General features: G+C 39.0%; 1 protein-coding gene across 6 annotated transcripts in view; it reads right to left on the bottom strand.

Annotated features, from left to right (window-relative positions):
• The window catches only part of MED12L (mediator complex subunit 12L), a 334,555-nt gene that overhangs the window by 141,755 nt on the left and 183,556 nt on the right, over positions 1-9,244 (bottom strand). The window lies entirely within an intron of this gene.

Genomic DNA, 9,244 nt, shown 5'->3' with positions numbered 1-9,244 from the left:
GCCACAGCAATATCCCTGCACTGTGGCCATCCTCCAGGAAAAGTTGCTGCTCTGAAGCCACTTTTGCAGAGAACAAAAAGCATAGAAAAGAGAATTATTATCTATCCTTGAAGTTCAAGGACAGGAAAAGAAAATACTACTTTCCATCTATAAACTAAGATCTTTGGCAATCATCCTCTCGTTCTCTGTGTGTGGGGATTTTTTTTAATTATTTTTTTCCTTTACTCAACACTATAGAAATGAAGGTAGAGGGGTGTGTGTGTGTGTGTGTGTGTGTGTGTGTGTGTGTGTGTTTAAGGGCTTCATTTTTAGGACCCTCTGTGTCCAGGTCAGAGCCCACCTTCAGGGCTCCAAAAGCAAGCAGGAATCAGCTGCGGAAATGCTTCTGCCTCCTCTCCCTGCTTCATGCCTCACCCCGACTCCTGTGTTACTACCTTTCATTCCTCTGGGTAAGATATTGCCCTCCAGCATCGTAAATGACTCGTGGGGATGCATTAACAGAGGAGGAGTGAAGCCATGTTTGTTGACTAAAAGAAGACGTTATGGTTAACAGTCAAACACACGTGAATAACACAGTACAATACTTCATTTAGAGTCTTGTAAACTGCAAAGTTCTAAGAAGCTCAAATGAGCAAAAATGAGAGCACAGAATAACTTAGCTCAATACTGACTATCATTGTTAGGTACAGGAAAAGGATTCAGGGACTACAAAGAATCTTACTCTAAGTGTCTAGTGTCTTACTCTAAGTCAGTCAGGTTTAGCAGAGAGGTTAGTGGCAAAAGGGTGAAAAGGATTATCTGAGGACTTCTATCAAAATATCTGTCCATCAAGATTCCAATTCTATAAATGCAATGGACACTGAAGTGCATGAATTTATATATATCTCAGTTGGTCATTTGCATGGCTATCCCCACCCCCAATTGTGTGTCACTAGCTAGATTAAGATAGTCATATTTTAGATCAGCTAATTAAGAAAAGGCAGTCTGAAAGGCCAATTCTTTTCTCCACTTTCCCCAGAAAGCCACGGGTAAATTACAGCTTCCCTATATATATAGAGGAGGAGAAGACCAGCCTGACCAACATGGAGAAACCCTGTCTCTACTAAAAATACAAAATTAGTCAGGCGTGGTGGCGCATGCCTGTAATCCCAGCTACTTGGGAGGCTGAGGCAGGAGAATCGCTTGAACCTGTGAGGTGAAGGTTGCAGTGAGCCGAGATCGTGCCATTGCATTCCAGCCTGGGCAACAAGAGCAAAATTCCGTCTCAAAAAAAAAAGAGGAGCAAGCCGTGCGCAGTGGCTCACACCTGTAATCCCAGCACTTAGGGAGGCCAAGGTCAGGAGCTCAAGACCAGCCTGACCAACATGGTGAAACCCCATCTCTACTAAAAATATAAAAATTAGCTGGGCATGGTGGCACACACCTGTAATCCCAGCTACTTAGAAGGCTGAGGCAGGAGAATCTCTTGAACCCTGGATGGGGAGGTTGCAGTGAGCCAAGATCATGCCACTGCACTCCAGCCTGGACAAAAGAGCAAAACTCCATCAAAAAAAAAAAAGAAAAGGAGCAATATTGTTGCTGGGAAAATACCTTCAGTACATGTCCTATCCTCTTCATCCTCTATTTCTACCACACCACAGCTCCCAGTCAATAATCTCAAAAATGATATTATCTACTTTCATGTTTATATAAGCTATTAAAGGTATGACCTCTTTTTTTTTTTTTTTTTTTGAGACGGAGTCTCGCTCTGTCGCCCAGGCTGGAGTGCAGTGGCGCGATCTCGGCTCACTGCAAGTTCCACCTCCTAGGTTCACGCCATTCTCCTGCCTCAGCCTCTCCGAGTAGCTGGGACTACAGGCGCCCGCCACCACGCCCGGCTAAATTTTTGTATTTTTAGTTGAGACGGCGTTTCACCGTGGTCTCGATCACCTGACCTCGTGATCCGCCCGCCTCGGCCTCCCAAAGTGCTGGGATTACAAGCGTGAGCCACCGCGCCCGGCCAAATGTATGACCTCTTTAACAGCATCAATTGGCTCCATTCAGCACTCTGAAGTTTAGCAAGTACTTCTCTATCCCATATCTCATTTAATCCTTTCATTCAGGCCTCAATTCTAAGAGGTCTTTAAAACATCTAAATCCCACTTTAATGTTTCTAAAATTAGACTGCTATATAGTTACTAGGCATGTTTAATGTGATAGTAGCTTTATTTCTCCTACATGACATTATTAAATCAATGGAATATCTTCAAACATGGGCTAAAAATATAGAGATCATCCCTATTTTTTTAAAAGTCATATGACAAAAACCACCAATATCACACTGCTTATATTTCATACCAACTCCCCCGCTGTGACATGAAAAATATTTATCCAGGCCAATGAAAAATGAATCATTTACATGAGCTAAATAACATCAATGGGAATAATGCATGATGTTAGTGTCAGAAGTTACATAATACTCTATTAATATTGAAGAAAATAATTACATTTGATTGCTTTTTCCAAACTGCCTTTTGGGAATAATCTAAAATTTGAAATCCAAAATTTCTTACTTAGGGCTTTTGGATTACATTCAATATTTCAGAATCCTTCCAGAAAGCAACAAATAGTGTATTTATTCTTCCTTTTATGCAGAAAAGAAACATATTCACAGAATTTCCAAAAGGAAATTTTCTATTCTTCATAAAACTGACATTCAGAGAAACTCATCTTGTACAAAATCTTTCAATGTGTGTGTTACTGACTGTTATATTCATTAACCACTTCATAAATATTTTATCCTCAATTTGAAATAGTATGATAGTATTTTGTTTCTCAAACATAGTTTCAAGAGAATGGTGCCTAGGGGAATGCATAAATTTAAATACTCAAGTCAAAATTTTGTGTGTGTGCACGCATGCAAACAAAAGAGTACAGCTTAAACATAAAAAAAAGTAATGACCACCATGAGGAAATGTGATATACTAGGAAAAAAAAAAAAAAGGACAAAATAAAGCTTAGGAACCATTTAAATCTTATAAAGACTGCCCCCAGACTAAACACCACAAGAAGCCAATTATCAATAAATACTAAGCACATGCCATATAAAAAGATACTGTGCTCAGCATGATACATAAAAGAATCTCTGGATACCCCTAAATGACTTCTAAAATTAAATACTTAAGAACAAACATTTTTGATTTTCAACATAATACAAGTATCATAGTAGATGCAGAATTCAGCACATTCTCCAGTCCTCTATCACCATCTAGTGGTAAAATTCACAAAACAGGTGAAGATAATTCAATTTTTGTCCTATATACAGCATTCCAATTCACAGTAACACAGCCTAGCACTTTGCTACAGGTTTCCTTTAAACATCCTTATTAATGCTAATGTATACATATGTGTATCCTGCAGCTGCCTAGTTCAATGTAATATGGAAATGCTTGACGAGAATAATTAATGCTGTCAAGAAGTTTTGTTACAGATGTAAAAAAAAAAACAAGGCTGTAATAACATGAATTTCATGGGAAAAAGCTACAAATACACTGTTCTTTCTAAATTAACTTACAGAAAAATTTTAAAAATGTATAATTTATAGTTTCAAAAGTACACAAAATTCAATCATTAGAATTGAACAGGGAGGAGTGAGACTATCAGTGTCAAATAAAATTTTCCATCAATTTATCAAGAAACTCATAAGATTCATTTTCAATGCAACTTTCATTTTGAATACTCTTAAAGTTTTCTTATATGCCACAATGAAAGGAAATCATCTAAAATTATAAAAATGATTAAAAAAAATGTCATCCTTAGAGACACACATCTCTTTTTCTCCTTAGCTGGAAACTCAAGATACAGAATTAAATTGGAAATTCCTTTCATTTCAGTTTAGGCAAACATTCTTAATAAAAGTAAACTGGCCAACCTCTCTTTGAATTATGTTAGCGTACGGTTGGAAGTGGTGGCTCATGCCTGTAATCCCAGCACTCTGGGAGGCCAAGGTGGGCGGATCACAAGGTCAGGAGTTCAAAACCATCCTGGCCAACATGGTGAAACCCCGTCTCTACTAAAAGAATACAAAAATTACCCAGGCATGGTGGCATGCACCTGTAATCCCAGTTATTCAGGAGGCTGAAGCAGGAGAACTGCTCGAACCGGGGTGAACCCGGGAGGCAGAGGTTGCAGTGAGCCGAGATCACACCACTGCACTCCAGCCCGCGTGACAGAGCAAGACTCCGTCTTTAAAAAAAAAAAAGAATTATGTTCGAGAAAATTCAGTGGTTGTAGTCTGGACAGACTCCCCAGAAACTCCTAGAATTGAACCATACATCTGATTTAATCAGCCTATGAACAAGAATCTGCAAATAGATACTAGGTTCCCCAGGGTCTCCAAGTCTAGGTATAGGTTTAAATGTTACATGCAAGACTTTCCAACATTCTGGACACATTTACATAAATATATATGCAGACAAACACATAGCATGTATAATTGAGGCTAACAAGTTTAGCATAAAGAATGTAAATCAGCCCCTTAAGCCATGATAGTTTTTAAACAGTCTTAAAAAGCTATATCCAATGCTTAAGATGGTTACTGCTAGCCTAAAGCAAAATATCTTTCATAACATAGAAAGCCATCTGTCAATTACCCAACGATGAATTACCTCTATGTATTTTGCAAAAAACCTGAACATATCATATGTCTTTGAATAGTTCTTGACTTCTCAGTATATAACTTATAATACAGAGTGAATATCTTTTTCTATGCTTTATAGAATTGTCCTGTTCCTTTGCAAGTATGAGTTAACTTCCAACACTTTATCCTTTGTGCTTTCCACATCATGAAATATTTCAAAAATTCCTTAATTGTGAAGTTTCTTGTCAGCCTCACTTACTCTGGGATATCTCATCCGTTCATTGTAGATGTTAACAACTTTGCCTTCACTAAGTTCATCTAACAGCATATTACAGAGGTTTAACCTTCCCCTGGTTAGCTATTTCTTTTGTAATTCCATATGCCTGTGATTCAAATTTCACTTCCTATATTATCACTTTTCATTTCTCTCCTGAACTTTAATTTTTGTTGGTATACTCTCTTTCAAATATCTCTTTTTGTAAAATGTCATGGAGTTTATTACTGGCAAACAAGGAGGCAACACAACTACACACTTTGCTGCCACCTGTGCATGAACTGAATACCAGATGTGCAGTGACCAATCTCCAACAGACTTTGAAAGAAGTGAGATGATGGGCCACTCCTGTATGTTATTTACATGACAATCTGTGAACTAGAGAGCTATCAATTAAGTTTGTACTTTATGCAACTACTTACAGTTAATATAATGTGGTAACTAAAATTTGGACTGTTGCTGGGAGACTGGTATTATTTAACTAAATCATGATAACTCAAATATATGTCAGAACTGTGAAATCAAGGACTGCCTGCCTATAAGTGTATATGTAACCATAATCATAATTCAAAGGAAAAACAGAGACAAAAATATATAGTGACATGTAATGTAACATGTAAATGCTTAGGCACAATGATTTGAAATAATGTCATTCATTTATTCAACATGAAGTGGTCAAATGCTTGGATCTATACATTTAATTATGTGAATTTTAACAGATACAAATATTTGTGACCCAAACATAACTTATATTATTACCATTAGTGATGTGGATCTCCAAAATAAATAATTCTTGACAAGATTCCAAATAAACTATTTAGTAGACAGTAGCTACATACTTGGAAAAATTAGGCTGCTGTATATTAAACCAGACAAAATTTGTTTATATGTAAAACAGACTTAAATTATAGGCTCAGATATTGATGAACAAGTTTTTCACCCATGGGAAAGTTAATGGGTCACTCCTATCAGCAGCACGGGACAATTCTTCACTGTGTAAGAATTGTGCCTCATACTTTGCATGCTATAAAGCATTCATGGCCCCAGCCACTGAACATGGGGACAACAAGAAAAGATCCTGAAATCAACAAATACTCTCTGGGGCAGTAATGCCTACATTGAGAACCCTGATTTGGATTCCTGAGCCATTTGTGGAAAGAGAGAAGAATATGACCAAGGTTTCAAGCAATATGGAAACCCAGACCTCTAGATATCAGTAGGTACCAACCAAATTTGGGAAGGGATAGAGTATTAATAAATAAAGGGTAAACTTTTTCTGGGCCGCTTCTATTAATCACAAAAATGGTAAAAAAAGAAAGCAATGATTTCTATAAAGTTTATTAAAAAGCTTCAATAGATGCCTGCTTTGAAGTTTTGTACAAATGCCATTTGAAAGATAACTATAGATATATAGATATACTTCCCATAGAAACCCCTAAAGCGGCAAGTTAAAAATAGTGATAATGATCAAATCTTACATAGTGCTCATCAGTCGCTGTCCTACATGCTTTACTTTTTAATAAACCTTTAAATCACCACAAGAACCTTATGTAGTAGATGTCCTATTACAGATGAAGAAACCAAGGCACACCTAGCTAGGAAGTGAAGTGATGGTGGCAGGTTTTGAAGCTCCGGGATCTGACTACAAAGTCCATGCTGTCACCAGGACTGCAACACTTTCTGTCTCCACCCCATCCAAGGAGGCCCCTTACCCTTGAACTCATTTAACAATACCATCATATACCCAGGCCCCTGAACTGAAAATCTGAGTGCCCTCTTTTCTTCATTCTCATTAACAACCTTTTACCAAATCCTGTCACTCCACCCCCAGAAATAGACAAGGCAGGTCTCTGCCCTGCCTGGCCTGGTACCCACTGTAGCTCAACCCCAGTGGTAGCATGTCTGGTCTCATGGATAAGAAAGGATTTTGGAGGTGGGCAGACCTGGATCCCACCTCTTACTTTGTGCCATCTGAGAGAGGAAAAATAAACGCCATGATTTACAGTGATGGCAATACTACTTGAGGTCTTGATTTTTCTGCTCCTTGCCAGTCTTTTGCATACTCTTTTCTAGAACTTTTAACATTGACTGATTATTTTCTAATAATATTAAAATACCTAATGTCTACTGAGCACTCCCTGCATACCTGCACCCGACTTGTATTGACCCATTTAATCCCCAAAACAAACCCATAAGGAAGTACTAGCATTGCCCCTAATTAGAGATGAAGAAGTAACTTTCTAAGGCTTGGGTTGAAGCTGGGAAGCCCTCTCAACTAAAGCCTGAAAAAACTGATTAATAAGCATAACAGACAACATCTAACTATGAGAACATTAGTTTAAGCCAGTCAATCATACACTTTTTATCATTTTATTCCCTTATAATTATAAATTAGAATGGCTCGTGTAATTTATTGTCAAAACCAGGACACTTTTGAGAGTGAAAGTGTTACTTGCTGAGCTGGCACAGCAGGTTTCAACTGGGACTGTGTGGGCAAACAAGAATATATGCCCCTATGTTCACAACACATAGGAAAATATGTCTATGTTAGGATAGCATTACCTAATAAAACAAGCAGCTTAAGGAAAAAGAACTCCACGAAAAAAGGAAAAAGAACTCCAGCCGTTTCATCAATGAGAAGCTCCCCCTCCTGTGAAGCTTCTTCCATGGAGCTAACACAAACTGTGAACCCCTGGATGCTGGATTAGCAGCTATTCAACAAAAATCTCTCATGGATGCTTCCTAGGAACATGGAGAACAGTTTTCTGAGTTAGTGCCTGTTGCTTGAAGTTTTTTGCTTAACACCACAAGAAGGAACACAGCCCATCCAATTTGAATATTTGCTTTTGCTTGCAGAAGAAATAATCTAAATTCTAATTTATATTTTTTCTTGACTCCAAAGCAAAACAAATCTTTCCTAACACTATGGACTGGTAGGTACAAAATTTATGTTCTGTATTGATTTCAAGAGACCTTTAGCGACAGACACTATATTTGTCTTTCCAAGGCACTGGTCTCCCTGCAGACCACAACTAAATGAAAAGCTGATCAGGAGGTAGAGCCATGTGAGGGCACAGAGTACTCTAACTACAACAGCGGGATCACAGGAAGTCTATGATTCTCCTGAGAGAGACTGATGATTGCAAAGCCCAATCAAGTAGAAGGTGGGCTCTGAATAAATCCTCCTATCATAACCACACACCATCATACAACTCACCTCTCTTAGTTCATTCCTGCTGCTGTAACAAAATACTTTAAACTGAGTAATTTATAAACAACAGAAATGTCTTGCTCACAGTACTGAAAGCTGGGAAGTCCACGATCAAGGAGCCAACGGATTCCGTGTGAGGTGAGGACCTATTCCTCATGGATGGTGCCCTGTATCCTTACATGGCAGAAGGTCAAAGGGCCTCTTTTATACAATCACTGATCCCACTCACAAGGGCTCTACCCTCATGGCCTAGTCACCTCCCAAAGGCCCCACCTCTTAATACCAACACATTGGGGATTAGATTTCAACATGTTTTTATCTTTTATTTTTTTTTTTATTTCAATAGGTTTTTGGGGAACAGGTGGTGCTTGGTTACATGGAGAAGTTCTTTAGAGGTGATTTTTGAGATTTTGGTGCATCCATCACCTGAGCAGTGTACAATGTACCCAATGTGTAGTCTTTTATCCCTGGCTCCCCTCCCATCCTTTCCCAAGTCCCCAAAGTCCACTGTATTACTCTTTTTTCTTTTTCTTTGAGACAGAGTCTCGCTCTGTCACCCAGGCTGGAGTGCAGTGGTGCAATCTCTGCTCGCTGCAAGCTCCGCCTTCCGGGTTCACACCATTCTCCTCCTGCCTCGGCCTCCCGAGTAGCTGGGACTACAGGCACCCGCCACCACGCCCGGCTAATTTTCTGTATGTCTTAGTAGAGACGGGGTTTCACCGTGTTAGCCAGAATGGTCTTGATCTCCTGACCTTGTGATCCGCCTGCCTCAGCCTCCCAAAGTGCTGGGATTACAGGCGTGAGCCACCACGTCTGGCCAGTCCACTGTATTATTCTTATGCCTTTGTATCCTCATAGCTAAGCTCCCACTTGTAAGTGAGAACATATGCTTGGTTTTCCATTCCTGAGTTACTTCATTAAGAATAATGATCTCTAACTCCATCCAGCTTACTGCAAATGCCATTATTTTGTTTCTTTTTATCAACACATAAATATTAGAGAGACACAAACATTCAGACCATAGCACCACCTCATGACCACTAAGAACTAGACAAGGGTAACCAGCACAGCTGTTCCTTAAATGGCTCATTCAAAGACTAAATATAAAATTTTGGGCTGGGCACAGTGGCTCACGCCTTCA

This window comes from Nomascus leucogenys, chromosome 11 (genome assembly GCF_006542625.1).
Source record: "Nomascus leucogenys isolate Asia chromosome 11, Asia_NLE_v1, whole genome shotgun sequence".
NCBI lineage: Eukaryota > Metazoa > Chordata > Mammalia > Primates > Hylobatidae > Nomascus > Nomascus leucogenys.
The sequence above is the reverse complement of the archived record's forward strand: the minus strand, read 5'-3'. Positions and strand labels throughout refer to the sequence as shown.